Raw genomic sequence first — 27,053 nt, forward strand, 5'->3', positions numbered from 1 at the left:
GGCTTCTCTTGAGAACAGTCTGCTTATCCCTCTTGACCTCTTCAGCAACAATGTGGGACTAGCTGAACATGGCATTGCACACGACTCTCCCAAAGCTGCCCTGTTCTGGGGAAGCCAGGGTTTCTTTTGCCTCGGTGACCTAACCTTGACCATGTGGCCTTGAAGGTAGAATCCTCCAAAGCCCTATAGCCATGATAAAGCCACTATGAAGCTCTGGGGAAGTGTGACCCTCACCTGAGACACCTACCCCCATGCCACAGAGCTTCTCCAGTTACCTCTATCACTATTCTCTCCCATACAACACTCTTCTTTAGTGAAGCAAAGTAAGAATTCCCAGAGCTATTAGGGATAGCGTTCACTCTATCTCCTACAAGAGTGATCATGGCCATTGCAGAACCCAGAGCCACAGAGAGTATAGGTGGGAAAGGACCCCACGCTTCTAGTTAGTTCCACTGCTCTTGATGGTTGGGGCTGAGATTTAGAGAAAAGTCATCATTGTCTGCTGGGGTTTGGGTGGGAGCCCAGCAAATACCTGGGAGCCTGGGAGAGCTCTGCTTGGAATCTCAGGGAGTAGTTTGCACTTTCCTTGTCCAGCCCCTAGGCTCTGCTTTACCTCGCCAGCAGACATTGTGTGTGGCCACCCGGCTGGCAGCCTGGGGCTGGAGGATGTGGGAGCAGGTGAGAAGGATAATTGCCAAAAGCCCTGAGGATGAAGACACGAGCTGGGCTATTGGGAATGGAGCCCCGGAGCCAGAGGGATTTGGATTGAATAACCGGCCGTGCACTCTACTTTCTAGGGCAGGCTGAGCCTATAGATACTCACTTCTCATGGCATTGCACACAACTTCCCCAGAGCTGTCCTCTTCTGGGAAGTCAGGATTTCTCTTGCCTTGGTGACCTAACCCTGACCATGTGGCCCTGAAGGTAGAATGCGCCAAAGCCCTGTAGCCATGATGAAGCCACAATGAAGCTCTGAGGGTGTTCTGTGTAAGTCCAGCTGGTCTCCCAAAGACTCCTCTAAGAATCTCATGTTGCAGGTTCTAAATGAGAGAATCCTGGGGTAAGAGGGACTTGCAAGAAGGCAAGATTCAATGAGCACCCTGCACAGGGCTCTCTGTCCGTTGGTTACTCAAACAATAAAGTCAGCCTAGCCCATGACCTAGAGCAGGATTTTCAAATTTCAGGTCATAAATCAATTTGGTGGATCCAAACAATGAAAAAGAGAGAGAGAGAGAAATTGTAGAGAAAATAACAGAAAACATTGCAGGGTATCTCTTGTTTCATAAAACTTTAATGTATATTTGTATATGCATAGATGGTGTTGCTATGAGACAGCATCAACTCTGCAGCAACGAATATACTAGGTCATGATAAAAACTTATTTCTTACTATGGGTTGCAGCTAAAAATTTGAAAACCACTGTTCTGGGAAGATCGTTTGGTTTGCTTTCATTGCCAACAGCTTCTTCCACTTATTCATTCCATTTTCACTGTCTGGAAAACAAACAAGGAGAACCATCCTAGATCCTCTTTGTCCTAACATGGGTTAGAAAAGATAAATGAGGTTAACCTTTCTGGACTCAATTTTCTGAACCTCTAACAAAGGAACTGATTGATTAGATGGCCTGGTCCCTTCTGTCTCTATGACTCCGTGACTCCATGTCTCTCAGAATGTTCTTTTGGAAGTTTACTGGGTGAGAAGCTTCCCTTCATTCCCACCAGACCCATAACCATAAAACTTTTAAGAGAGAGAAAGGGCCCTAAAAAAAGGGAAAAGCAAACAGTTAGATGGGAGTGCTCCAGAGAGAGCTCAAAGGGCACATTTTTACCCAGACAGCAGCATCTGGATGGCTTATGAACTTCTGTCTATGAGGACAGGGTCTCTGGGAGCTTCTGCAGGGACAGGGTGATCCACTCCAGTTCTGGCACCATAGCAAGAGGTCCAGAGGAAGCCAGGCTGCAGAAAAGTAGAGCCTATTAGCTGAAGACAGGTTGCACCCTGTAGTCTAACTATAGGCCCACCCAGGCCACCCAAAGGCCCCAGAGCCTGGTACAGAGGTGAGAGGCCAGGATCTACCTTTCCCTGGATTCTGCGGAATAAAATGCACAGGGGTGGTCTCAGCCTGGCCCTTCAGGAGTCTTCTCTCCCAGCTAGGAATCACCTGGAAGGGCATCTTTGTTTCTATGTTCTTGTTGTTGTTAGTTGCCATCGAGTTGGCTTCAACTCATGGTGACCTTATGTATAACAGAACAAAACGTTAAATGTGCAGCACTTACAATATGGTATCTCACACATAGCAAGTGCTTAGTAGGTGTCTCCTGATGTAATTCACCAGAGGCGAATGCTGACAGAAAACATAATCTCAGCATCCCATAACGGCCACCAACCCTTCCAGGGAAAAGGGCAAATACAAGAAATGTTAACTTCAGGTAAAAGAAAAAGTCTGTTTTCTTCAGAGGTTCTGATATATGGCTCATAGAACAGTCCAGCTAGAGGAGTATAAAGATATTAATTCTGTAGTACAGGAATGTTTCCTGTCATCAAAGGCTTCAAGAGAACAGGGTATGGGACAGCGAGCTCCCTTCCTAGTACGTGGCTAGGGAGAAGCAGGATCAGGAACTGATTGGTGGTTACAACAGAACATCAGAGAAGTGATCACGTAACCTTGCTTTTCTGCTTTTAGAAGATAACATTCCTCCTAAGAATAAAGCTTAGGTGAAAAATCCAGCTTTGTTCAATATGAGTACGAGGTGGTTCATTATCAGGTGACAAATCAAGCAATGCAGGCAACACATGCTATCAAGACCAGAGAAGTGACAGGCCATTTTGGCCTGGAGGTGTCTGGAAATGGCCTAATGGGACAGACAGGATCTGAAAGAGGGCAGGGTCTGGAGAGACAGATGAGAGAGGGAGAAGTTCACATATGGGGGAAGATAAGAAAGTTCTAGTAGTTAGGGTCTGAGGACAGCATGTGCTGGGGACCCTGATGACATCTATAATCCTGATAATCTGCCAAACCCACAACACCTGGGTTCTCCAGGGCTGGATTATCTAGCTTGTGGTCCAACAGGTAAAAAGCCCATGGATTTGTTTTTTTTTTTTTTTGAGAAGAAGCATGGAACAGTGGAACGTTCAGAGAAAAGACCTGGGTTCACGTGGCTCTGTCTCTCCCAGCTGTAAGAACTCCAACAACTCTATGTATCCGTTGTACAGTGGGGAGAATATTTTCTACTTTGCATGACTCGAAAGGCTGTAATGTACATTAAATAAAATATTCCAAAGAATTCTTTTTACACTATAAAACATTTTACACGTTAGGTACTATTACACAACCAACAGTTGTGAGAAGAGGGTAAGAGTCAATTACTATGGAATACTCAGAACTCACATTCCCCCACCTTTTGATAAGGTTTATTTTCAAGATAAGGAGGCCTCACGGTACAGTGGTTAAGCGCTCAGCTGCAAACCGGAAGGTCGGCGCTTCAAACTCCCCAGTGGCTCTGAGGTAGAAAGACGTGGCGGCCTGCTTCTGTAACAGTTACAGCCTTAGAAATCCTATGGGGCAGTTCTACCCTGTCCTATGCAGTCGCTATAGTCAGAATCAACTCATCAAAAATGGGTTTATTTTAAAGATGTCACATTCACCTGTCTGGCAAATTAGGTACCACAAAAGTGACTTCTGCATGACCAACCTCTTCCAGAGGCTCATGGGACTTCCTGAGAATGTTCCAAGGTATTGGTTGTTAGATACTTCCTCTTATACTTTTCTTCCCATGAGAACCACTGGTAGCTTTCCCATGGTGCTTTGGGTATGGGCATCTTTTTTTTTTTAATTTTCATTACAAGCAGAGAATCTAGATCCATCAGACTGGCAGAGCTTCCAGAAGGGTACTTCTTTTCTTCTGTTTCTCAGACTAGATGATCTATTCCCAAGTTCAGGATAAAACTCTGTTTTTGTTTTTGTCCTTTTAACCTTTCCAGGGAGAATGTTTCCAAGGCATTCCCCTTGATGAACTGTTCAGTGTGTAACAAACTTCAATTTTTGAAGGTTCTTCCTTCCGTTTAGCTCCCATCCATTTCTCTTAATCCAATCACTGAGAGCAGGAGAGGGACTAGTGATCACACAGTCTAGTGCTATTGCCTCAGAATGGTTCAGAGGCCATTGGACCAGCTGACTTGCTGAGTTCCAGTACTCCTCCTTCATTGAATAGCTGCGTAATCTTGGGCAAATCACTTGCCCTCTCTTGGGCCTCAATTTCACCCTTGCTCAGCCTGTCCCTCTAAGCCGTGGTTTCCTCCCTTGTAAAAGATGAGTAGCAAAATCTTTCCTGCCTAAAGGAAGTTACCAACTGCTAGATGACTTTATGGGCACCATTATTATAGAACCCAAACCAAACCAAACCCATTGCCATAGAATTGATTCCAACTCATACTGACCCTACAGGACAGGGTAGAACTGCCCCATAGGGTTTCCAAGGCTGTAAATCTTTATAGAAGCTGACTGCCAAGTCTTTCTCCCACAGAGGGGTTGGTGAGTTTGAACCACTGACCTGTTTTGTTAGCAGTCAAACTCGCAACCACTGCACCACTAAAAAAAAAAAAAAGTTGCCATCAAGTTGATTCCGATTCATAGTGACCCTATAGGACAGAGTAGAACTGCCCCGTAGAGTTTCCAAGGAACACCTGGAGGATTCAAACTGCCAACCTTTTTGGTTAGCAGCCAAGCACTTAACCACTATGCCACCAGGGTTTCCACTGAAGCACTAGGGCTCCTTTGTTATAGCACATTGTGTGGTAATTACTATTTATTTACACATTCCTCCCGTTTCCCCTTCCTTCCACTAGACAGTGAGCTCTAAGACTGAAGGAACCACGTCCTTTCCACACTTCTCTCCTCTGCACCTAGAGCAATGCCTAGCATATAGTCAGAGAAGCAGAGCAGAGGGTAAATTGTAAGGTCAAAAATTACAAAAAAAAAGAAAAACTTTTTAAAATCAAAATCTTGTATGCCAATTTTCTCTCCAAGCTCAAAAACCCATTGTCATCGAGTGTTTCCAACTCTTAGCGACCCTGTAGGACAGAGTAGAACTGCCCCATAGGGTTTTCAAGGAGAGCCTGGTAGCTTTGAACGGCACATCTTTTTGGTTAGCAGCCTGAGCTCTTAAGCACTGCGCCACTAAAAAAAAATTAGGCCTCCTAATTTTCCCGCAGCCACAGGTCTGAGGATGTACTCTTCACCTCCTCCCTCCGCTTCACACTAATGTCGCGGTGGGAAGGGGGCACCGGGGACCAGGGACCGAGGAAGCTGAGATTAAGCCCGCGTGGAGGAGATCCGCAAGGGGCCAGGAACGTGGTTCCCGTGGAACATGGGATGGGGTGACGATGCAACTCCGGGCTCCACTTTGGCCCGGTTCGCTCTTTGATGCCAGTGTGCGGAGTCGGATCCAGCTCCCTGGCGCTCGGCGAAAGTAGCTCGGCGGCGAGCGGCACCCTGGACTTCCCACGAGTGCAGAGAGAGCAGTAGGAGCCCGTCAGCAGGCGCCCCCCAGCGTCTCACGGAGGACAACGACTTCCCGGCCAGGTCAGCCCAGGTGTGTCTGCAGCGGGGGACGCACCTGGAGGAGGCGTCCGTGACAGGACGGGCAGAACCAAAGCAGGGGGTGAGGAGATGTGTGCGATGTATCCCAGATTGTCGAAGGCATGAGCGTGGACCTACGCATTCACAACTGCCAAAATCATCTCCCAGGCACAGAGGACGGAAGCATGCCTAGCCCTGGGACAGCAGGCATGGAGGGCTACAGGACAGCAGAATCTCCAAGGCGACAGTGCAGTGGTTGAGTCCAAGTCAAGATGGTTGCAGCGCAGATGCAGCTCTCGGCTAGAGACGACTGGACCGGCGGGCGGGGCCAAGGAACAGCCCTGGCCCGGGGGCGGGGCCTGCGCGATGGGCGGGGCCAGGTGCTGGGCTGGCTCTGCTTGTCAAAAGGCAGCCACCGAACCCGAGGTGCGGCGATCGCGAGCAGCGTGTCCACCCGCGGGACCAGGTGCGGACCCGGGAGCAGCGTGGAAGGGGGTCCCAGAATAGAGATTAGGCCCTGGGACGGGACGTCGGGAGTGCCGGAGCCTGAGTGCCCGAGCGCAAGCCCTCGAGTCTAAGTCGTAAGTCTAAGTAGGGGCCACTTTGGAGACTGAGAGCCGGGCTGTGATGCCATGAGACTGAGACACTGAGGGGCGTTGAGGGCTAAGAAGGAGCTGACTGAAGTTCATGCCGAGCTGGCGAGGGCAGCGGGGACCTCCTCGGTGCCCCGGTGCTCTGGCAGATGAACGCAGAATGCCTCGCTAGCACAGTGCTCAGCACTTGGGCAACAAGAAACATTTGTTTCTTTCCTCTGCCCGGGTGCCTTGGCGTGGAGTGAAGGAACAAGAAAGGGAGAGACTGGCTGTCGATGGTGCGAAGGACTTCTGGGGGTGGAGTGTGTCGACTTATTTATTCTCTCGTTGGGCCCACTTACGGTCACCTGTGGCTGTGGGGTTGGGTCTTTTAAGTAGGGCTTTTTTTTTTTTTTTTCATTTCGTTTCCTGACTTTTTATTTGTAAACCACTAATGATTTCAGACCTAATTAGCCTTAGGGCACTGGATTTATTGTTTCAGGAGAGCTTGCCCATAGGTGAGTGAGTGACACTCAAGGGCCAGCATTAATAGAGAAGGGAACTCAGGGAGTAGTTTCTGCTTAAAGGAGGTGAGGGGTCCCACATCTGTGGGTGGTAGGTGAGGAGCATCCAGGGGGAACTATCTTCTAGAGAGCAGCCTGTGGTCTCCAGGGGCAGTGACCATCGCCCCCCCCCCCCCCCCGCCCCAGACCACTGAGGCTGAGACCCAGCTGCCTGGGCTAGGGGAGCCCTGGGTCTCTGAGCCCAAGCTCTTCCTGTACCTCCTCCTCCTTCTCCTCCTCTTCCTCCTCCTCTGTGTGGTGAGTGAGTCAGCCTCCTGTCTGGGCTCAGTTGCAGCCAGAGGGGCCAGAGCCCAGGCAAGCAGTTGGGCAGGCATTTTCTGAGCATTGCAGAAGCTCTCCTGGGCAGAGTTCAGCTCTGCTCCAGCTCCCTGCTGGAAAGCTATTATCCTCATGGCTGGTGTTGGCTGCTATTGAAGGGGTCAGGGGTTCAGACACCCAACACAGCAATGACGATGGGATGTTCTGATTCCAGAAAGAGTTGGTTGTGAAGGGAATGTGACTTTGAGGCAAATCCACAGTTTTTTTTTTTTCATTCTCCCAGGATCAGGAGGTGCATCCCAGCATTGCAGACTTGTCCAGACTGTCATTCCATTTCTGCCTAGTGACCTTGTTAGTTGCTCATCCCTGCTGGTGAGGTAGGTATACAGGGGGAATTGGGAAGGTTCTGGGACTAGGGAAAGCAAGGTGTTGACAAAGGTTTTAACTCAGGCTAGGGACTGGGGGTGGTTTGGTGAGGTGGAGTTGGGTTAACTGGACATTAGAGCCTCAACTCTACAAACTGAGAGTGTTGTGTTTTTGGGGATCTGCCCCAGCCCTTCCATGTCCAAGTGCTGGAGGAGATGGTGGATCTTTCTGGAATAGGGTTTGGACTGGCATACAGCCAAAGTAGGAGGTAGTAAGACTGTAAATTTCTCTCTGGCTTTTGTTTTGGGTGTTAGAGATCCTTGGGCAGAAATAGGGGCCCCAGGGTCCATTGCCCCCATTCAGTGGGCTCTCTGGACCCGTTGGAGAAGGATCATGGAGGCCAACCAGCCTGTGGGCTGACTCAAACTGCAAAAAAAAAACGCTGGGGAATTCACAGTCTGTGCTCTGGCTGGGGCCCATGGCTTAAGGTTTGGCTGGTCTCTGATCAGCCATGAGTTGGACTCTAACCAAGTTAAAGGAAGGATTGGAGAGTGGGGTAAGAAAAAAGGAAAGAGAGGGCGTTAGGAAGCTCTCCTGATCCCTCACTTCTTTTCAGCCAAGACTATTACAATTTATTGGTATAAATATTGTGGAAGGTCTGGGTGCTGTTTGGGATGCCCTGATTATTTGTGTTTATGGTTTCTCAGTCTTCTTCCCCTGTTCTGCCTTAGAATTGATCTTCTTTTGGACTAAGTCTCAGAGGACACTGTAAGAGGACCTTCTGGATTCCCCCACACTCCTGAACAAATAGCCAGAGTCCAAAACCAATGTCCTGAGCCAGTGTGCTCCATGCTTAGGGGATGGCCTAGGTCCAGTGGGCCAGAGCCAAGTGTTTACCTAAGACAAGAAAGAGAGTTCCAGTTGTTCACTTCTTTACCCCATATCCTAAGGAGGCAGCGACCAGCCTGGCTGAGATCTGCTTCTGCTGGAAACCCTCCTGTTGTCAACTGTTCAGCAGTTATGTGCTAGTGGTTGGAGAGGCAGAGACAGGAAGACCTGGAAGTCTGAGCTAGGATGACTTTCCAGTTTGTGTTTCCCTCTTCTTTACTGGACAGGGAGAAGTATAGGATTCCAACTTTCCATTTGTCACTGCGGCAAGTCTGTTTTGGGAACAGGTAGAGGAAAGAAAGGAAATGACAAGATTTTATTAAGTGCCTCCTGTGTACCCAGCATGGTGCTAGGCCATCTGAAGGATGGCAGGAAGCAGAACCCACCAGACCAAGACAGTCTGAGCCCCAGAATGGGTAGGAGCTGTCTGGCTTTCCCTCCACCACTGTCCAGTTCTGAGAGGATCCACCTGGACTGAAGCCAGCCTGAGTGTTGCTCCGAACCACAAGGGCCTCTCTTCTAGTTATGCTTCCCCCGATTTCCCATTAACCCTCTTCCATGCCAGTGCCCTCCTGGGTGAGGTAGAGAGAGTGACCATGTAGTTTATCATTCAAGTGAGGATACTTCTGAGAGTGAAAGGGCTGCTATTTATATGTACGCCAGGACAAAAGACAAACTGAAACTGTCTGGAGCAAATGCGAACCTTTAGTCATTCTAGTGATAGAGGGAAGAAGCCCTGGTTGTGCAACAGTTAGGCGCTCGGCAGTTTGAACCTACCCAGTGGCTCTGTGGGAAAAAGAGCTAGCAATCTGCTCCTGTAAAGATTCCAGCCTAGAAAACTCAATGGGGCAGTAGAACTGGCATACGGGGTCACTATGAGTTGAAATCAACTCAACACCACCTAACAACAACAGTGATAGAGGATCCTGGTATACACTACTCCAAACACAACAGAGGTCACAGTGGCGAGGGCAAGAGAGGAGATGGGGCTTAATCATGAGGGAAACATGGGAGGCTTAATTCTGAGGGCAGTACCAACGCCTTAACCTGCTCCCTGGTCTTTACCCTAAGGGCAGCACCGCTCCAAGCCCTGCTCTCCCATGACCTAGCCCACCACCCCTGATTGTGACTGGCCCCGCCTTTGGTTTTTCTGCCCCACCCCTACCTCTGACTGGGACAGGAAGACCTGCCAACTCTTCTTCAGCTACCCCAGGGGGAATTGGGATTTATACTGAAGCCAAGACTCAACCTCAAGCTTCCCCTTCCCTCTTTCCCCATATCTGCAGCCTCTTCATTTTGTCCATCAAACTTCCCAGACCTCTGGGGACCATGCCCTCCCACAGGAAAGTCCAACCCTAAAGCAGGTAAACAACCAGGAAGAGAAGGGGAGTGAAACGTTGCCCATGTAGATAAACAACACAGGTCAGGTGTCACCAGGACCTGGAAAATGGAAAGCAAAGTGAAAGCTGCTTAGTAGGAGATGGAGTCAGTTCCCTTGGATTCTACAGTTTGTCTCTCTGGTCTGGTCTGACTACTGGGGAAATGGCCCAGGGTGGGGACAGCCTGTTCTTGCTCAACCCAGCATCCTGCTGTGGTGACGTGTGGAAGAGAAACTGCTCCCTGTTCTGAATCTTTGGGCCTCATGATCCAGAGGCTCAGGGCAGGCTCCCTGGAGAGCCCCAGAGGCCCAGCATGTGGGGATTGGGGTGTCAGGCATAGGAGAGTGGAGCCTTCTCGAAGACTGTGTAGTGACACTTGTCTACTCTGGCGGGAGGGAAGTAGTTCTCATCTCAGAAGGATGAAAAAGATAAGTGAAGACTTCTTGGGAAGTCCCATCCATTGAAGCAACTTGTGGGGAGGTGGAGGTGGCTGCTTGAGGAGAGGGGTGGCTGGCCGGTCAATGGCAGGAGCAAGAGGCAGAAGCAGTAGGTTCTCTATGAGTCTGAGTGTGTGTCATGCTTTTGCAAACCTGCCCTGCAGGTTCCGGCCCAAAGAATAGACTAAGCAGTGTTTCCAGAACCAGATGCCACACAAAGTCCTTATTCTGCACAGGGGAGAGTCCTGGTCCTGAGCAGGGTGTGGGCAGCTGCATCAGCGGGAAAGTGGAGTTTGGGCAGGACCCAGCAGTTGGTTCCTGAGAAGCTGCTGCCTCTCACTGGCCTTCTGATTACTAGTGGAAGCTTTGAAGTGTTATGCAAGGTGTGAAATTCCAATCACTATGGGGCATCCATGAGGTCCAAGGCTTTGCTGGTGACACATCCAGTGTGTGCCACCTGCTGGCACTGGAGTTACAGCTCCAGGAATAGCTACTCACTAAGTGCTCACACTGGACCAGGTGCTGTGCTAAAAGCATTACCTGTACAGCCTCCCCAGACTTTATCACAACCTTGTGTGATAGGAGCCACTATTATGTTCACTTTACGATTGGGGAAACTGAAGCTCTGTGAAGGTGATCAACATGCCAAGGTGACACAGCTGGTGAGGTGAGCAGGAGAGCCAGGACTCTTACTCAGCTCTGTCAGATGCCAAAGCTGGTGTTCTTCACTTTCCTGGAACTCAGGTGCCTCTGCGTTCACAGGGCAGCCACCAGGCTTTTACTGCCGTATCTCGTACTTAACAGGGTAGCAATAAACGTCTGTGAATGGCAGGGTTAGAATTACTAACTAGTTTGAACAAGTTGACCCAGGAGCAGGCTTGGTTTCCCAGAGGTTACTCGGGGGACCGTGGACTCACAGAAGGAGGCTCACTTTGTCAGGCTCACTTTGGCAGTCTCAGGCGCTTGACTCGGGTTAAAACCAGCAAACAAGAACGCAAGAAAGGTAGAACCGTGCAGAGAGATTGCATGGCATCAATCATCCAAGACTTGAATGGGCTGGAAGGCAACTAAGAAACATTCTTTAAGTTGCAAACAAACTGCTTTATTGATAACCTATTATGTGTTAAGTGCAAGGAGGTACAAGATGGTTGCCTCCTTGGCCAACTAGGAGTCATTCTCACCCTGGTTACCTTTTCCCCTCCTAGCTATCCTTAAAGAGCACTCCTGACCTAGCCTACCTGAAAGGATACATGGCTGCTAGCTTCGTCTGATAGTCTCCCGTAGACAATGTGCTGAGCACTTGACTTCTGTCTTTAATTCTCACAGCTTTTCTGTGGGGTAAGTACTACTATTATCTGCACCATAAAGATGGGGAAACTAAGGTTTAAAGAGGTGAAGTAACCTGCCCATGGCTACAGAGTTAGCCTGTAACCCCAGCTCTACACTGCCTGCTGGCATTGGGCCCAGCCAGAGAGCCTAGAGACAGGTGGAAGAGGAGGAGGGACCCCTCAGCTGCGGTTCCCGGGGCTCCTTGGAACAACTGAAATTTTAGGTAGTGCTGTTAGAAGCTGTATTAGCAGCCTGGTGGGATGGGGAAAACACAGGGTTCAGGTTAGACACCAAAAACCAAACCCAACCCACTGCCGTCGAGTCCAATTCTGACTCACAGCAACCCTATAGGACTGAGCAGAACTGCCCCATAGGGTTTTCAAGGCTGTAAATCTTTACAGAAGCAGACTGCCACAGCTTTCTCCCATGGAGCAGCTAGTGGGCTCGAACCACTGACCTTTTGGTTAGAAACCAAGTGCTTTAACCACTGTGCCACCAGAACTCCTTGAGTTAGAAACAAAAACCTGTTGCCATCTGGTAGATTCTGACTCAGAGCGACCTGATTGGAGAGTAGAACTACCCCATAGGGTTTCCAAGGAGCAGTTGGTGGATTCCAACTGCCAGCCTTTTGGTTAGCAGCCGAGCTCTTAATCACTGCGCCACCAGGGCTCCTTGAGTTACACACCAAAAAACAAAAAGCAAACCTGTTCCCATCGAGTAGGTTCTGACGACTCATAGCAACTCAGTTGGTTCAAATTCTGGCTCTGTCACTTTCTAGCTTGTGACCTTGGGCAACTTTCTTAATCTTCCTGAATCTTGGTTTCCTTATCTTTAAACTGGGGACGATAATAGCTCCCTTGCAGGGTTATGTGCGGATTAGAGATGATGTAAGTAGAGATTTCTGTTGAGACAGCCATTCAGCAGATGTGCCTCAAGGGCCTACTATGTGCCGGGCACTATTCAAAACACTGAGTATTTAGCAGTGAAAAAGAAGGAAACAAAAACCAAACCGGTTGCCACGCAGAGGATTCCAACTCATGGCAGCCCTGTGTGTGCAGAACAGAACTGTGCTCCCTAATTTTTCAAGACCATGACCTCTCAGAAGCAGATCACCAAGCTTTTTTTCCAAGATACCCTTGTGTGGGTTTGAACTACAAACCTTTTGGTTAGTAGAGCACTTTATGGTTTGAGCCACCCATAGATGCCTTGAGAAAGAGATAGACTCTTGCAATTGTTTTCAAATTTACTAGCCCAGAAACCCGTCATTGTGAGTGGTGGTTAGAGGCCCCCATAAAGCCCAGTAATGGTTGTCTTGACGCCTAGGACTAAACTCAGATTCAGCAAATTGATTTCCCGTCATTTGTTAGTTGATGACCTAGGGAAAGTTACTTAACCGCTCTGGGACACAGGTTCAATTCTTTTAGTTTACTGCTTTTTAAATTTTTTGACTGCAAAATATACACACAAGATATGCATATGTACGTATTAAAGAATAATTTAATATACCCTATACCAGTGTTTTTTTTTGTTGTTTTTTTTTTATACCAGCGCTCCTTGGAAACTCTGTGGGGTAGTTCTACTCTGTCCTCTAGGGTCTCTAAGAGTCAGAATCAACTTGATGGCAGTGAGTTTGGTTTATACCCACCACCCAAATTAGGAATGTAATATTAGCAGTGCCTTCGAAGATCCCTTTGCCTCTCCCCCTTGAATCCCTCCTTTAGTTTTGATTATTTCCTTGTTTTTTATAAGTTACCACCTATGTGTGTTTTCCCAAACAAGATGCTGTTTAGTTTTGCATGTCTTTGACGTTTACATGCATGTATGTTCTCTGTGATGCACTTCTTTTACTCAGTATCGTGTTTCTGAGAGTCATCCATGTTGATGCACTTGGCTGTAGTTCATTAATTTTCACTACTTTGCCATATTCCATTGTCAGAATGTGCCACAATTTGTATAACGTCCCCGTTGTTGGTGGACATTAGGGTTTTTTGTTGTTTTTTTTTCTCTAGTTTGGGGCTACTCTGAACAATGCAGCCAGGAATATTATGTATTCCTGTACGTGTGTAGGAATTTCTCTAGGGCATATTCTTCAAAATGGAGTTACTGGGTCACAGGGAATTCCATGTTCAGTATCACTATAATCCTAAATTGTTTCTCACATTACTCACCAGCTCCAGGCTGAGTGTGGGTGCAGTGGAGCCCTTTCTCTACAGGCTTCCACCAGCAGTGGGTGAGGGAGTCTTATGGTTCTACATCCTCACCAACAGTTGACATTATGTTCGCTTCAACCAAGAGACTAGTATCAGTGCTAAGCACATACTAGATGCTCAATCAATACCTACTGAATCACGTTGCCAAGGGGGTTGGGAATGATGTTTATTTTCCTTGGGCATCGATTTTGAGAAAAGAACATGGAAGTACCAGAACTACCTGTGTGCTGGCTAGACAAAGTGTATGGGATTGGGGGCAATGATGGGATTTATGTTTGTTCAGGGCTTCTTGATAATATAAAGCCTGTAAGTGAGGTGGATCAATGTTTTAATAGTCTTCACTGACCAATTGTTCAGAATCTGCCCTTGTTCTTTGGGCCTCTGACTTCTCTGGTCTGAGAAGGAGGGTTGAAGTGGAGGGAACAGAGAAGATGCCGTAGAGAATAGAGCAGAATGTCCACAGAGCATCCCTTCCCCTGCCAAGGGTGTGGGGGAAAAGGAATGCTAGATATACCCAGCCACATCAACAATCAGCTGCCCACCCAGCCAGCCACTCGTGGGACAAAAGAATGTGGCTGGGCAGTGGCAAGGGCTACTCTAGCCCTCAACTCTGTAATTATCCACCCAGTGGGTGCTGTGGCTCCATGGGCAGGCAAGCGCCTCTGCCCTGGTCACCAGGCCGGTGCTGGGCTCAGCAGCAGGACCCCACCTACTCTTCTGCTTCCACCCCCACCTATCCCAGTAACTCCACCTCAGTGTCTCTCTTTCTCTCTACCAAACTTTGACCCTTGCGAGGGTAACGTATCATGTCATAGCTGACAATCATAATAACCACTGGCTGTTGTAACTTACTATGTCACTCTGACACACTGTGTCAAATGTTTCTTTATGCATTTCCTCATTTATGCCCCTCAATCGTCCAATGAGATAAGGAATATTATTATCCCCATTTTACAGAGAGGGAAACTGAGGTTCAAAGAGGTTAAAGAGGCTAAATATCTTGCCCAAAGTCATTGAGCCAGGGTCAGAGTCATTGAGTCAGAACCAGAACTTGAAGTCAGGTCTTTCTAAGTCCAGAACAGATACCCCTTCTTCACTTGCCCACTGCCTTTCCCTGCACAGAGTCCAGTTCACTCAGCTCAGTTTTCTCCTGCCCATCCTTCCTGTGGAGGAGAGCTGGAAAGAAGGCAGCAGGTGGTGCTGCTGAGGGTGAATTGGACAGCTCCAGGCTGGCCAGGAAGATGCTGGAAAACACCTTTAGGGCAGAGTTGTTTGTTCGAAAGGGCTCTGAATTTCCAGACTTCTGCCAGGGGCGGGGAGTTACTTCTGCCCTGCCTATTTGGCAAGCACCTCGACATCTTGGGTGCCATGATGTTAAGAACTGGGGGTTGGGCTGCCCCAGGTAAAATTCCAGTATAATGAACTCCATTTGAGATTTGAATGGCTTTGTTGAAGTGGAATTATGTTAACTTATGTGTAGCGGAAGACATCAATGCGCAGCCAGGGAAACTTGGAGGTGAAGTAAAACTATTTCACGGTTCCGTGTCTCTTACTTAGTAAAGCTCCAGAAAGGCTTAGGGCGCAGGAGGGAGAGAAAAAAGAGTCACGCCCACCCCCGGTTCCTCCTTGCATGCTAAGCTTCTGGATGGTTCCAGGCAGAGCTGGTTCGGGAGAGCTTTGTGCTTAACCTCCAAGTGAGCCCTTACCTGGCAGCTCCGTGATTATTAGTTGTCCATTTCCCCACTTTACTCTAAGCCTTATGAGAGCAGGGTCTGAATCCCATCTCCGAGGTGCCACCACTCAACACAGTACCTAACACAGCACAAATATGCTCAATAACTGTTTATTGGATGAAAACATGTTTGTATGTCAGACCAGGAGCCCTGAGCTAGAAAGGAGAATTGAAGGGCAATCGTTTTGTGTAGTTAAAACATCTTAACAAGCTGGGCTGCAGCTCAGATGCATTCCCCCCAGTTATGGTACCAACTGTGCATAATAATAAGCCAAACTGACTCATAAGACCCTAAAGGACAGGGTAGAACTGCCCCATAGGGTTTCTAAGAAGTGCCTGGTGGATTTGAACTGCCGACCTTTTAGTTAGCAGCCATAGCTCTTAACACTACGCCAGCAGGGTTTCCATGCATTAAAAAAAAAAAAAAAAAAAAAACCCCAGTGCCATAGCTACTCACAATTACTGAGCACGTGCTGTGTGCTTCAAGCTGAGTTGCATTTTTGTCAAAGTGACTGGAAGGGCTATTTATTTTCTTTGGGCATCAGTTTTGAGAAAAGGACATAGGAGTATCAGAACCAAGCCCTCAACTGCGGTCCCCACCTCTCAGGAAATCCTCTCAGACCAGTGAGGTGGGGGTTGTTATTTTTCTCATTTTACAAACAAGGGAACAGCTTAGAGAGCTCAAGTTATTGGTTCTAGTCACACAGCTGGTAAGCGGGAGCCAGGGTTTGAACCCAGGCAGGGTGCCTCCAGAACCCATTCTCTTTCTTAACTGTGTCTCACAGGGCGGAATAGCCAGTAAACCAGTAAACAAGGTACACACACTACAGATTCGTAAATACGCACAAGTAAGCCCGTCTGTAGCTTATTGGGCAATCCGTCTCTGGTCCTTAAATCACAGAACTCTGCTGCTGCTGCTGTTGCTAGCTGGTTCAGGGGCCAGGCAGGTCATGAAGGAGGCTGGCGGGAAGCAAACTCCAATGGAATGGACCAGGAGTTAAGGGGTCCAACTGGGGCCCAGCCTGGTCTAGAGGAGCAGTGCCTACCTCAGCTCCAGCAGTGCTGCTGCTGGGAACTGCAGCCCAGTGTGACCAGATTATCCAATTTTTTCGTAGGAAACTGGGTATCCAGATTAAAAGTAAAATCTCTCAAGTTTTTAAAACACTGACAATAAATGTAAAAAATTTATCATTGCTAGTGGTGAAGGTGGGAGGGGGGTAAACAGGACACAGCTACAGGCCAGGTATAACCTGCAGGCCTCCAGTGTGGGTCCGCTGGCTGTTTCTTTTAACATGTGACTGTTACATAGAGTGGGGCCAGATGTAGCCTTTGTTTGTATAGAAGTCCTTATTAAAGGAATAATAGATCACTCTCCATGGATACTTCTGCCATATGTGATAATAGCTTTATAATAGAGTTTTTTTTTCTGGTGAGATATAATAAAAACTGAATAAATTCCCCCACTCCCTTCCTGCCTCCTTTCTTTCTTTCCTTCCTTCATTCCTTCCCCACCCACCCCCATGCTGCTGTCTACCCAGTCAGGTATTTCCCCATAACCATTAGAACCTAACAACAATAACAACATTAAAAGAAAAGTCTGTATAGAAATCAGAAGGAAACTAAGAGTCCAAGAAAGGGTCTTTGGGCAGAAAAAAAAAGTGGAAGGTTTTGGATTGGGTTTGGTGGGCAATGAATGACATTCGTCATATATACTATGCAGCCCACTCTGCCCTTTTGGCTACCCCAGGGAATGCAGCCCTGATGATGGCAGAGAGAGGGTCATGTGCCATGTAATACTTTGAAATGTTTTTCCCCAGCCTTCTACATTACACCTGAATTTATTCCTCCTCATACTACTTGGGAGACTAATAGTAAAATTACAGCTAACATTTCTGTATTTTTGTTGGTGCTGTTAGTTTCCAATGAGTCAGCTCTGACTTACTGCGATGTTATATACAACGGAATGTAACGTTGCCCAGTCCTAGACCACCTTAACGATTGTTGGTGTACTCAAGTCCACTGTTGCAGCCACTGTATATTTTGAGTGCCTTCTCAACTTAGGGGGCTCACCTTCCAGCACTGTATCAGACAATATTCTGTTGTGATCTATGGAGTTTTCATTGACTAATTTTCAGAGGTAGATCACCAGGCCTTTCTTAGTAATCTGTCTTAATCTAGAAACGCCACTGAAACCTGTCCACCATGGGTGACCCTGCTGGTATTTGAAATACCGGTGTCATAGCTTCCAGCATCATAGCAACACACAAGCCACCAAAGTACGACAAACTGACAGATGGGTGGTGGTATATTTCTATGGAGTGTGCCAATTTGTATAACATACTTTAATCCTTGGAGGACTGAAGCCAGTGTGCAGACAGTAGCCCCACTCCCACACACCTTCTCTAACCTGCTGCCCTCACTCCCCATCTGAGGCCACAGGTGGTAGCAGGTGGGGCAGACCTGAACCCCAAGTCCCTGACTGTGGTCCCCACCTCTCTAAATATCCTGGAAGAGGGGGGCGGTGCAGAATGGGCATGGGAAAGGCCCTGCACTGATGGGTGACCAAGGGCCAGCCTCCTCCCCCATGCCTACCCCACTGCTTGCCACCCTGAGCTATTGTTCTGGAAGCTGGGCAGAAAATAGCTCACTGGAGTGAATTATTTAAATCTCTGATAAACTTCAATCCCAGGCTACTGAAGAGCCTGGCTGCAGGGCTGTTTTTCAGATCGGAAGGGAGTTCTGGGAAAAGCAAGGGGTGGGGAGAAAAGGGAAAGCTGTGGGTAGGGGTACCACCACCTCTCCCCCAGGGGCGGTGAGGGGGCACACACTGCTTTTGCACAGCTGTTCTTTAGGGACCTCAGTCCTGTTAACTCTGCACCAGGTGGCCTTTGTGGCAGCTGCTGGCTCCTTCCCCAGAATGCTGCCCATAGGCTGTGTGACAGGCAGCAAGTCCTGCTGACATAGCAGAGCCCAGCTCTGCCACAATTCTCCAGGGATGTCTGGTCTCTGCTGGGAAGAGTGTGGAGAGAAGGCAGTGGGAAGCCTGTTACCTGCTGTGGATGCCCAGGTGGGCAGCAGGTCTCACTCAGGACAGCTGGGGGGCTACAGACAGCTGTCTGCTGAGGAGGGAAAGAAGTTGTCCCACTAGAGCTCCTTCTCTGCCTGAGGCAGCATTGAAGGCTGCTCCATGGAATAAACCTGGTCTATCTTTGCCCCTGGGTACCAAAGAAAAACAAGGAAGTGGAAATGACCACAGGGTGTGTGTGGGGGGTGGGGGGCGGATTGTAGTTTTGAGGGGGTTCATGGGTTAGGCAAAAGCAGATATTTCCTACCATTTTGTGGCCCCGGGGCAGACTCCTCTGGACGGATTAGAACATTTTGGCCTGAAATTTTGAAATAAGAGTTATTTTCAATTATAGCTCTGAGGGTTATGTTACGTCAGCCAGCAGTACCTCTGGACATCCGGACTCAGGGTATGGGTTGGCGGGTGCCTACACATGTGTAGGTCTTTCCACACATATCCATGGTCCAAGCTGTTTGTTGGCGAGCACCCTGTATTTATGCTTCATGCAACTCCTGGCAACCAGAAAGCAACTCGTTGTTCAGCAGAGACGAGTGGGCAGTTGGACGAGTGCGGGCAGATTTGGGGATCAGTAGGCTGTCTGGTAACTCAGCTCTCCCTGTGCCCAGCAACCACATCTGACCACTCTTGACAGATTGATTAATTAAAAGAGGATTGGACGGGTAATGTGGCAACTGCGTTGTTTACCAACGTCTCTATGCCCTTGCTAAACCCTTTGTTCTTTCCTTTGGTTTTGTCTCATGAAACACCATATTAGCTTCTATTCAGCTGGACTGAATTTTCTGCAACTCTCTCCTCCACTTCTCCCTTCCAGCTCATTTATTGATGATCCTATGCCCAGGTAAAGAATTCCCCACAAAGGGGTAGGGATGGCCCTGGTTGTATACCAGTGTGACATCAACTGTGCCGTGGAAAAGACCTGCTGCTTTGCTGACCTCTGGGGCCCTTTCCCAATGAACTAGTGAGAGAGAGGCCACATTTTTTAATTTTCTTAAAACACTCAAGGTCGATTGAGGTTGGATTGGGAATTTGAATAAGATTTGAAAGTCTTCAACTTCAAAATATCATTTAAAATTCCTGCTATTCAAGGGCCAATGCCCACCACTATGTGAGGCCAGAGAGATATGCTGCAGCCCACACTTCCACCTCCTGGCTCCCCACTCAGCACCTGCTCAGTCTTTCCCACCTCTGCCTCCCACTTCATGTGGTGATGGGTGGGAGAGGGGTGCAGAGCAGCCGCCGCCCTGATAACAGGCCGAGACAGCATCTCGGGCTTGCCAAGCTTCAGGTCCCATTGGCGTGATAACAGATCCGTGATACAGGACAAGCACTGGCTGGCGGGGGGGTGAGATAGCACTGGGTGAAGGAGGGAAAGGAAGGGGCAGTGGGCTGAGGAAGTTGGCAAACATAGGCACCGTGGGCCTTGTCTTCCTTGTGGAAGAAAAGTCCAGATTCCTAGCTTAGCTTGTCTGCCTATTGGAGGAGAGATCATTGTTGTTAGTTGCCATCGAGTCAGCTCTGTCTCACAGCGACCTTATGTATAACAGAACAAAACATTTTCCGGTCCTGCGCCATCTTCATGATTGTTGGTATGTTTGAGTCCATGGTTTCAGCCACTGTGTCAATCCATCTCACTGAAGGCCTCCTTTGCCTTTGCCAACCCTCCACTTTACCAACCCTTACGTCCTTTTGTAGCGATTGATCTCTCCTGATAAGCTCTCCAAAGTAAGTGAGCCAAAGTCTTACCATCCTCACTTATAAGAGCATTCTGGTTGTATTTCTTCTAAGACTGATTTGTCCGTTCTTCTGGCAGTCCACAGTATATTCAGTATTCTTTGAGGAGAGATTAGAACTATCTGTTTCTCCCTACCCTGAGCAGCCAGATGTCTGGAAGCCACAGATGGTGGGTGGAGTGGTCAGTTTTTTCCCAGCTCAGTAGAAATGTGGCTTTCTGGACACTGCTGGGGGTGGAGTGTTTGAGACCAAGAGCCTGCTTTCTGTCCTCCCCAGCACCTCCCTGAGACCTGCAGCTCTTCTCCTTGCTTCTAGGCCCTGGTCCTCCAGTGATTGTCCTAGCAGCAGTAACAACTCGAATAATGACAGTAACTTATAGAAATTGTCCAGTGTGCCAGGCACTGTTCTGAGTGGTACAGAGACATCAATTCACTGGATCCTCACAACAGCTCTATGACTCAGATACTATCATATCCCTGTTTGTAGATGAGGAAACAGGAATGGGATTTGGAAGAAGCTGGACTCTGGTCAGGTACACAAGGGCATCAGGCTGGCCAAGGTGGTTATAGAGGAAAGCAGGGGATTTGGTGCCAACCACCCTGAATATCTTGGGGTTGGCAGGGCCTGTGGCTCGAGTACTGACCTTTCACACTGTCAGGAAAGAGTCAGAGTAATTCAGAGATCACATTGGTCCCAGAAGGGAAGTAAAGGAAAATAATGCAGGCCAGGTACATTGGAGTGAGATGGGGCAGGTCTGTCTTAGTCTGGAAGCTCCACTGAAACCTGTCAATCATGGGTGACCCTGCTGGTATTTAAAATACTGGTGGTGTACCTTCCAGCATCGAGGCAACACACAAGCCACCACAGTAGGACACAAGTGGATAGGCACATGGAAATAGCGAAAAGTGGGCTTGGGAATCTCTTGGGAGAAAGAAGCAGCTCTCTCCCGTTATCCTGAAGGCATTTGATCATTTTTAGAAAATCAGAAAAAATTCCATTTAGCCCTCAGCAGCACCAGCAATAGCAGTGGTTTGAGTAGCCTTCCCAGTCTATCTATTTTCTTGGTGCTCTCCCTTTGCAGCTGACCCAGTTTCTACTTCTTTGTCTCTAAGTTATTGGACTAGTAACTTCTTTGTCCAATCAGCTTCTGCCTGTGGCGGCAGATACCCCTGGGATGTACCCATATCCTGGTATCCTAGAAAAACCCACCCAGACTGGGGAGAAATGAGACATATCTCACTTCTTTCTAATGTTTCCTGACTGTCTTGAGTCCTTGTCCATTTCTTTGAGCCATGGAGGCTTGGGCTGGGAGTTGGTTAGGTAGGTGTGAGTGACTGACACTCAGCCATGCTTGTGTTTCTCTGTATTGATTGTAAGAATGGAGTCAGAGTTGGGTGGTCCCACTGCAATCACATCAGGCCCTCTTACTAGACCTCTCCACAATTCTGCTCTTCCAAGGACTCAAATACACTTCTCCTCCCACAGCCCTCTTCTCCCTTACACCACACTGTCCCTCTGGATGTTGACCAGGCTGGGGATTAGAGTTCTTGGGTTAAACTTGGCCCCAGTGGAGGTGGGGAAGCACAATTCCTCATTGTGTGGCCTTGGACAAGTCACTTCCCTTTTGCTGACCTCTGTTTCTTTAGCTGTTAAAGAAGAGAGATTGGACTACAGCTTATGGTGGGTTGGGTCCTTATGTTTCACCAGTCACTGTTGCTGCCCACACTTTCTGGCAGTGATGTGGGCCTAGCCTGCCTGTTACCTGGAGAGCAGTAATCAGTCCAGAAATCTTGTTGACAAAGAGTTTCCACTGGAAAAAGCAGCTTGCAGGAATAATTGTTGCAGATAAGAAGTAGAAATATATTTAAGTAAGCCAAGTATCTCCTGCCTCAATGCCTGCGGCCTCAAGGGTTCCCACCCCTGGCTTCTGCTCAGCTCCAAGAAGGACAATCAACTGAGAAAGAGTCTTGATGGATGGTCACACCATAGGATAGGATTTCATTGCCTGGTTTCTATGGAGTGACCCACTAACCCCTGGCTTGTATGGGGTAGCAGCCCATGACTTCATCAGGTTCTCAAAGGTGACCTATGTTTCTAAAAGGATTAAGAAACATCTTCAGAGGTAAATGGCTTCCTGCAACTGCTGGATCATCAGCCACTTAATTTCCCATCATCCAGTCGGTCGTTAAATATGTCCTTAGAGCAGCAGTGCTGGGAACCAGCCTCTCCTGAGAACAACCAAGCCACAGACAAAGAGGACAGGCAAGCCTTGACCGGGGGATGTAGGACACATTCAGCCACTCGTTCTTTCACTGGGTTCTTTCCATGGGGCAGAAACTGTTCTCTCCAGGTAAAGGACACAGAGACAGAGGCTGTCTGCAGTGACAGCCTTACTAACCTTCTGGGAGTTGTGATCATATCTGGGAAGCTCATGAGGTCTATCTAAATCAAAATTAAATGTAACCCAGGCTTGCTTCCTCCGCTTCTCCCTTGCAATCTCATTCACATCATAGGCATTGTAGTTATATGCGTGTGTCCTTTTTTTTTTAGTGTACTTTAGGTGAAGGTTTACAGAACAAACTAGCTTCTCATTAAACAGTCAGTACACGTTGTTCTATGACATTGGTTAACAACCCCACGACATGTCAGAACTCTCCCTATTCAAACTTGGGTTCCCTATTACCGGCTTTCCTGTTCTCTCCTGCCTCCTAGTCCCTGCCCCTGGGCTGGTGTACCCCTTTAGTCTCATTTTGTTTTGTAGGCCTGTCCAATCTTTGGCTGAAGGGTGACCCTCAGGAGTGACTTCACTACTGAGCTGAAAGGGTGTCTGGGGGCCATACTCTCAGGGCTTCTCCAGTCTCTGTCAGGCCAACAAGTCTGGTCTTTCTTTTTGAGTTAGAATTTTGCTCTACGTTTTTCTCCAGCTCTGTCCAGGACCCTCTGTTGTGATCCTTGTCAGAGCAGTCAGTGGTGGTAGCTGGGCACCATCTAGTTGTACTGGACTCAGTCTGGTGGAGGCTGTGGTAGATGGGGTCCATTAGTCCTTTGGACTAATCTTTCCCTTATATGTAGTTTTATGTTTTATATGACAATTTTCCAACAGGTGGAAGTAAGGCATCTTGAGGAATGGGCTCCTTTTCCTAACTTGCACAATGGCACCATGTGACGTAGTGGTGGCCCTGCCAACCTCTCTTTCCTGAGACCCTGTACAAGTGGCCTAATGGATTGATCTTATATGGCTACAAAAAGCTGGTCTAGGACAAGTGGTTGAAAGCTACAGGGAGCTTATTTCATCTGTGCATAGCGAAGAACTTTCTAAACATACAGCAGTCCACAAAGAAAGTGGGCTGCCTTGACAGATAGTTCTCCATCAGTAAAAATATTCAAACACAGGCTAGAAAACTAGATAGAATATTATAGAAGGGATTTAAGATGGTTGGACTGACTAGGTGGTGTTAAGTTTCTTTCCCATCTTGAGATTTTCAGAGATGACTGGTATTTATTGGATTTTACTTTGGACCTTGCGTTCTGTAGGAAATACTTTCCAACCATTTTCACCCAAAGTTTAAAATATGTGTGTGTGGAGAACTGAGAAGACAATAGGGCTAGAATAGTTTGGATAAGATCTACTTATACAGTACACTTTCCTCTCCTCTGCCTTATCTTCACTGTTTCCCCTCAGCTTCTTCTGGTAGGTAATGCTAAGGTTGTTCTGGAAAAAGAATGTGTTTTAGGGATGATGGAGAAGGAAGAAAGGGTGCCATCTTAGCTGGCCACGATATTGTCCATGCCTAAGTTACCCTAGAATAAAAAGATGACAGATAAAAAGTTAGGAAGGTCATACATTGTTCAGCGCTCTATGGACAGAGTTGAAAGGATGATAAAATGAAAAACAGCAAGAAAAGGGTGTGCGTGTACAAGCGCATGTGCAGTTGTGGCTGAACACACAGAGCCCAACATGTGGTTGACTGGTGTGTGCCAATTTTAGGAAGAAGAATTTTCTCCTCCTCTGCTAGGAAATCACTTAACTTTCCATTTCCTTCCAGAAGGAGCGGGAGCTTTGAGCCAATGTCAACAATTAGAAGTGCCAGTTTTGACCACTCTGTGTACTGCCTGGGCTTCCAATCTCCAGTGCCATTGAGTCAATCATTAGGTTTCCTTGAGTCAGTTCCAACATCATTAACGTCCTTCTGAGGGGCAGTGGGTCTCACTCCTTCTGGCATGTATGGTGGGGGCTCATCTGGTTACTGAGAGAATCAGAGGGAAAGCTCAGTGAGTGGATCTCATTTTCTGAATGGTCGTAAGGCCTCATTGTGACAGAAATTCCTGTCTTGGAGTTGTACACTTTCAGAACTGGAAAACACCTTAGATGTCAGAGCTCTTGTTTACCCCTTCATCCTCCTCAGAGTCACAGCTTTATCACCCTCAGGTGTGATGGGGTTAAACTGAGCCAAAGGGGGCTTGTCCTGTGGCTCTGCCCAGGACACACCAGAGCCACCACCCTCACCAAGCAGTCTGTCCTAGGCAAAATTCCCCACCCAAGGCTGTTGGTTCAGCAGAAGCTGCTGGAAAATGGGTTGCCTGCTGAGTGAGCTGACAGGCAAACATGTAGGAGAGGCGGTGATGGCCGTGGCTTCGATGACTGGAAGGAAATACATGTCTCCTTGTTTCTTGCTAAGGAAGGTCAGGACTGGGGTCAGAGTCAGGCAGGGCTTTTGATGTGGGATACAGACCAGGAGGGATGGAAACCAGGGGCTTTCTGCAGAGTTGAGCTCCTCCCCTGCTGCTTCTCTGTAGCTCAGGGCTAGGGGTTTGGGTATTTCTAAAGCAGGGTCAGAAGGGGGTTGCTCTGGGGACAGCCCCCCCAAAAAGCCGTGGGGTTTCTATGTACTCAGAACATGAATTACAGGGGCTGGAGTGGGGGCGAGGTGTTGTATGATGTGGTGACAGTGAGGGAGGAGGGGGAGGTGAAGCTGTTTTTTCCACCTGCCCTCTTTTTTGCCTTATCTTTGCCCCAGTTTCCATGCAGAGTGTGCGTTTGGACCTGTAGGCTAAGTCTAGGATAACCTCTAGGACCACCAGTAGTGAAAAGTTGCATGAAGAGGAGCGGCCTGTCTGTTGAATGGGGTTTTCCTGGATGACAGGGGCTGACTGGCAGAAAGAGGAGCCTGGCTAAGGCTGGGGATCCTTGGAGGGAAAACTGTCGTGAAGTTTTTGCCTCATATCCTAAGGATTGTTTTCTTCATTCCTCCCTGGCTTAGTGCAAGTGAAGGGCATCTAGAGCTTGTAGTTGTTAGGTGCCACTGAGTCAATTTCAACTCACAATGACCCTATATGACAGAGTAGAACTGCCCAATAGGATTTCTTAGGCTGTAAATCTTTATGGAAGCAGATTGCCAGATCTTTTCTCCTGTGGAGCAGCTGGTAGGTTCAAACTGCTGACTTTTCAGTTAGCAATGTGCTTAACTGTTGCTCTACCAGAGCTCCTTCTATCTAGGGCTTAAATAAACAAACCAAAAAAAAACCCCAAACCCATTGCCGTGGAGTTTATTCTGACTCACGGTGACTGTAGGACAGGGTAGAACTGCCCCATACGGTTTCTTTATGGGAACAGATTGCCACATCTTTCTCTCACATATCAGCTGGTGGGTTCAAACCACCGACCTTTTGGTTAGCAGCCAAGTGCTTAACCACTGCACCACCAGGGATTCTTATCTAAAGCTTCGGGTTAAGGAAATGACCGATCTATTTCCTCAGGATAGGCAGCAAAGTGGAAATTCAGAGCTGAGCCACCTCAATTTGAATTCTAGCTCCAGAGACAATCAGCTTCTCTGTGCCTCAGTTTCCCCATCCCTAAAATAGGGGTAATAACAGTACCCACCTCAGGTTGTTGTGAGGATTAAATGAGTGCGCATGTGTGAAGAACTTGGAGCAGGGTCCTGTACAGAATAATAAGTGTCTGTTCTGATGGTTGTCACCGGAAATGGGAGGAGGAACAGGAGGCAAAGGGAGCGCTTAGGTACTGTAATACACCAGTCCTCGTTGGGCTACTGGTACCACCATTTGCCTTGCTGTGGGTCCCTGGCCAATTGCTCAAACTGCTCTGGACTTCGGTTTTGCCATCTGTAAAATGGGACTGACTACTCCCCACCTCATAAGGCTGTTGTGAGGATTAAATGAAATAATATGTGTAGAGCTTGGGAGGCTTGACACATAATAGATACTCCATAGACTTTTTTTTTAATTCAAGGGTCATTATCTACCTGAATCTCACCTCTGACCTCTGAGAGCCTTTGGGGTTGAGGGCAGGAAAGCAGTGATCCTTTCTGTACCCATTTCGCCCTCACCTTCAGCCTCTCTGAGGACCAGACAGGGAGCTGGGGAACCAATAAGGCCATGAGGTAGAATCCAGAAGACAGTGGTCAGTTTGGGGGCTTAGGCAGTACAGGCAGAGGGGGCAGAGGGGAGCTTGGCTTGAGGGTAAGTGGCAACATGTCTGTCCCCAACAGGTACGCCTCTCTCAGCAGTCCTTGGGAGTGGGCCAGCCTAGTTCAGGTTATCAGACCTCAGCATCCACCAGCGTTATGCCTGGATGTTCATGAGGGGCTTTTTGGGGGCCAGCTGTACCTGAGAGCATGGCAAATGGGCTCTGTGGGCTGGCATTTCTTGTCTGGGGCCCTCCTTGCCTAGGCGGGCCACCAAGAGGCAGTGGTCTCTGAAGAGGCGCAAAAGCTGGGGGTCTGGACCCGCCCCATCTGGGGCTTGTTTTAAAGGCCTTTACCAGGGTTCAGAGTCAGACACCTCGTGTCTGTATATCTTGTCAGTCATCTCGCTGTTGGTGTTAGTGAAGGGAGAAAATGTGTGTCTGTCTGCGGATGCACAAGCAGGGCCGGGTGGGGAGAAG

At 48.2% G+C, this 27,053-nt stretch overlaps 1 protein-coding gene across 3 annotated transcripts in view; it reads left to right on the plus strand.

Moving 5' to 3' along the window:
* Positions 1–5,967: 5,967 nt before the first annotated feature.
* VDR (vitamin D receptor) overlaps positions 5,968–27,053 on the plus strand; it is a 72,149-nt gene continuing 51,063 nt past the window's right edge. For 2 of the 3 annotated variants that reach the window (XM_064284324.1, XM_064284326.1), the window contains exons 1-3: positions 5,968–6,159; positions 7,276–7,369; positions 11,268–11,400. The gene's annotated coding sequence lies outside the window, so the exon portion shown is untranslated. The remainder of the gene's footprint in view (positions 6,160–7,275; positions 7,370–11,267; positions 11,401–27,053) is intronic. The other variant, XM_064284327.1, reaches the window with a different exon arrangement.

The sequence above is a fragment of the Loxodonta africana genome, chromosome 4 (assembly GCF_030014295.1).
Source record: "Loxodonta africana isolate mLoxAfr1 chromosome 4, mLoxAfr1.hap2, whole genome shotgun sequence".
NCBI classification, from domain to species: Eukaryota; Metazoa; Chordata; class Mammalia; order Proboscidea; family Elephantidae; genus Loxodonta; species Loxodonta africana.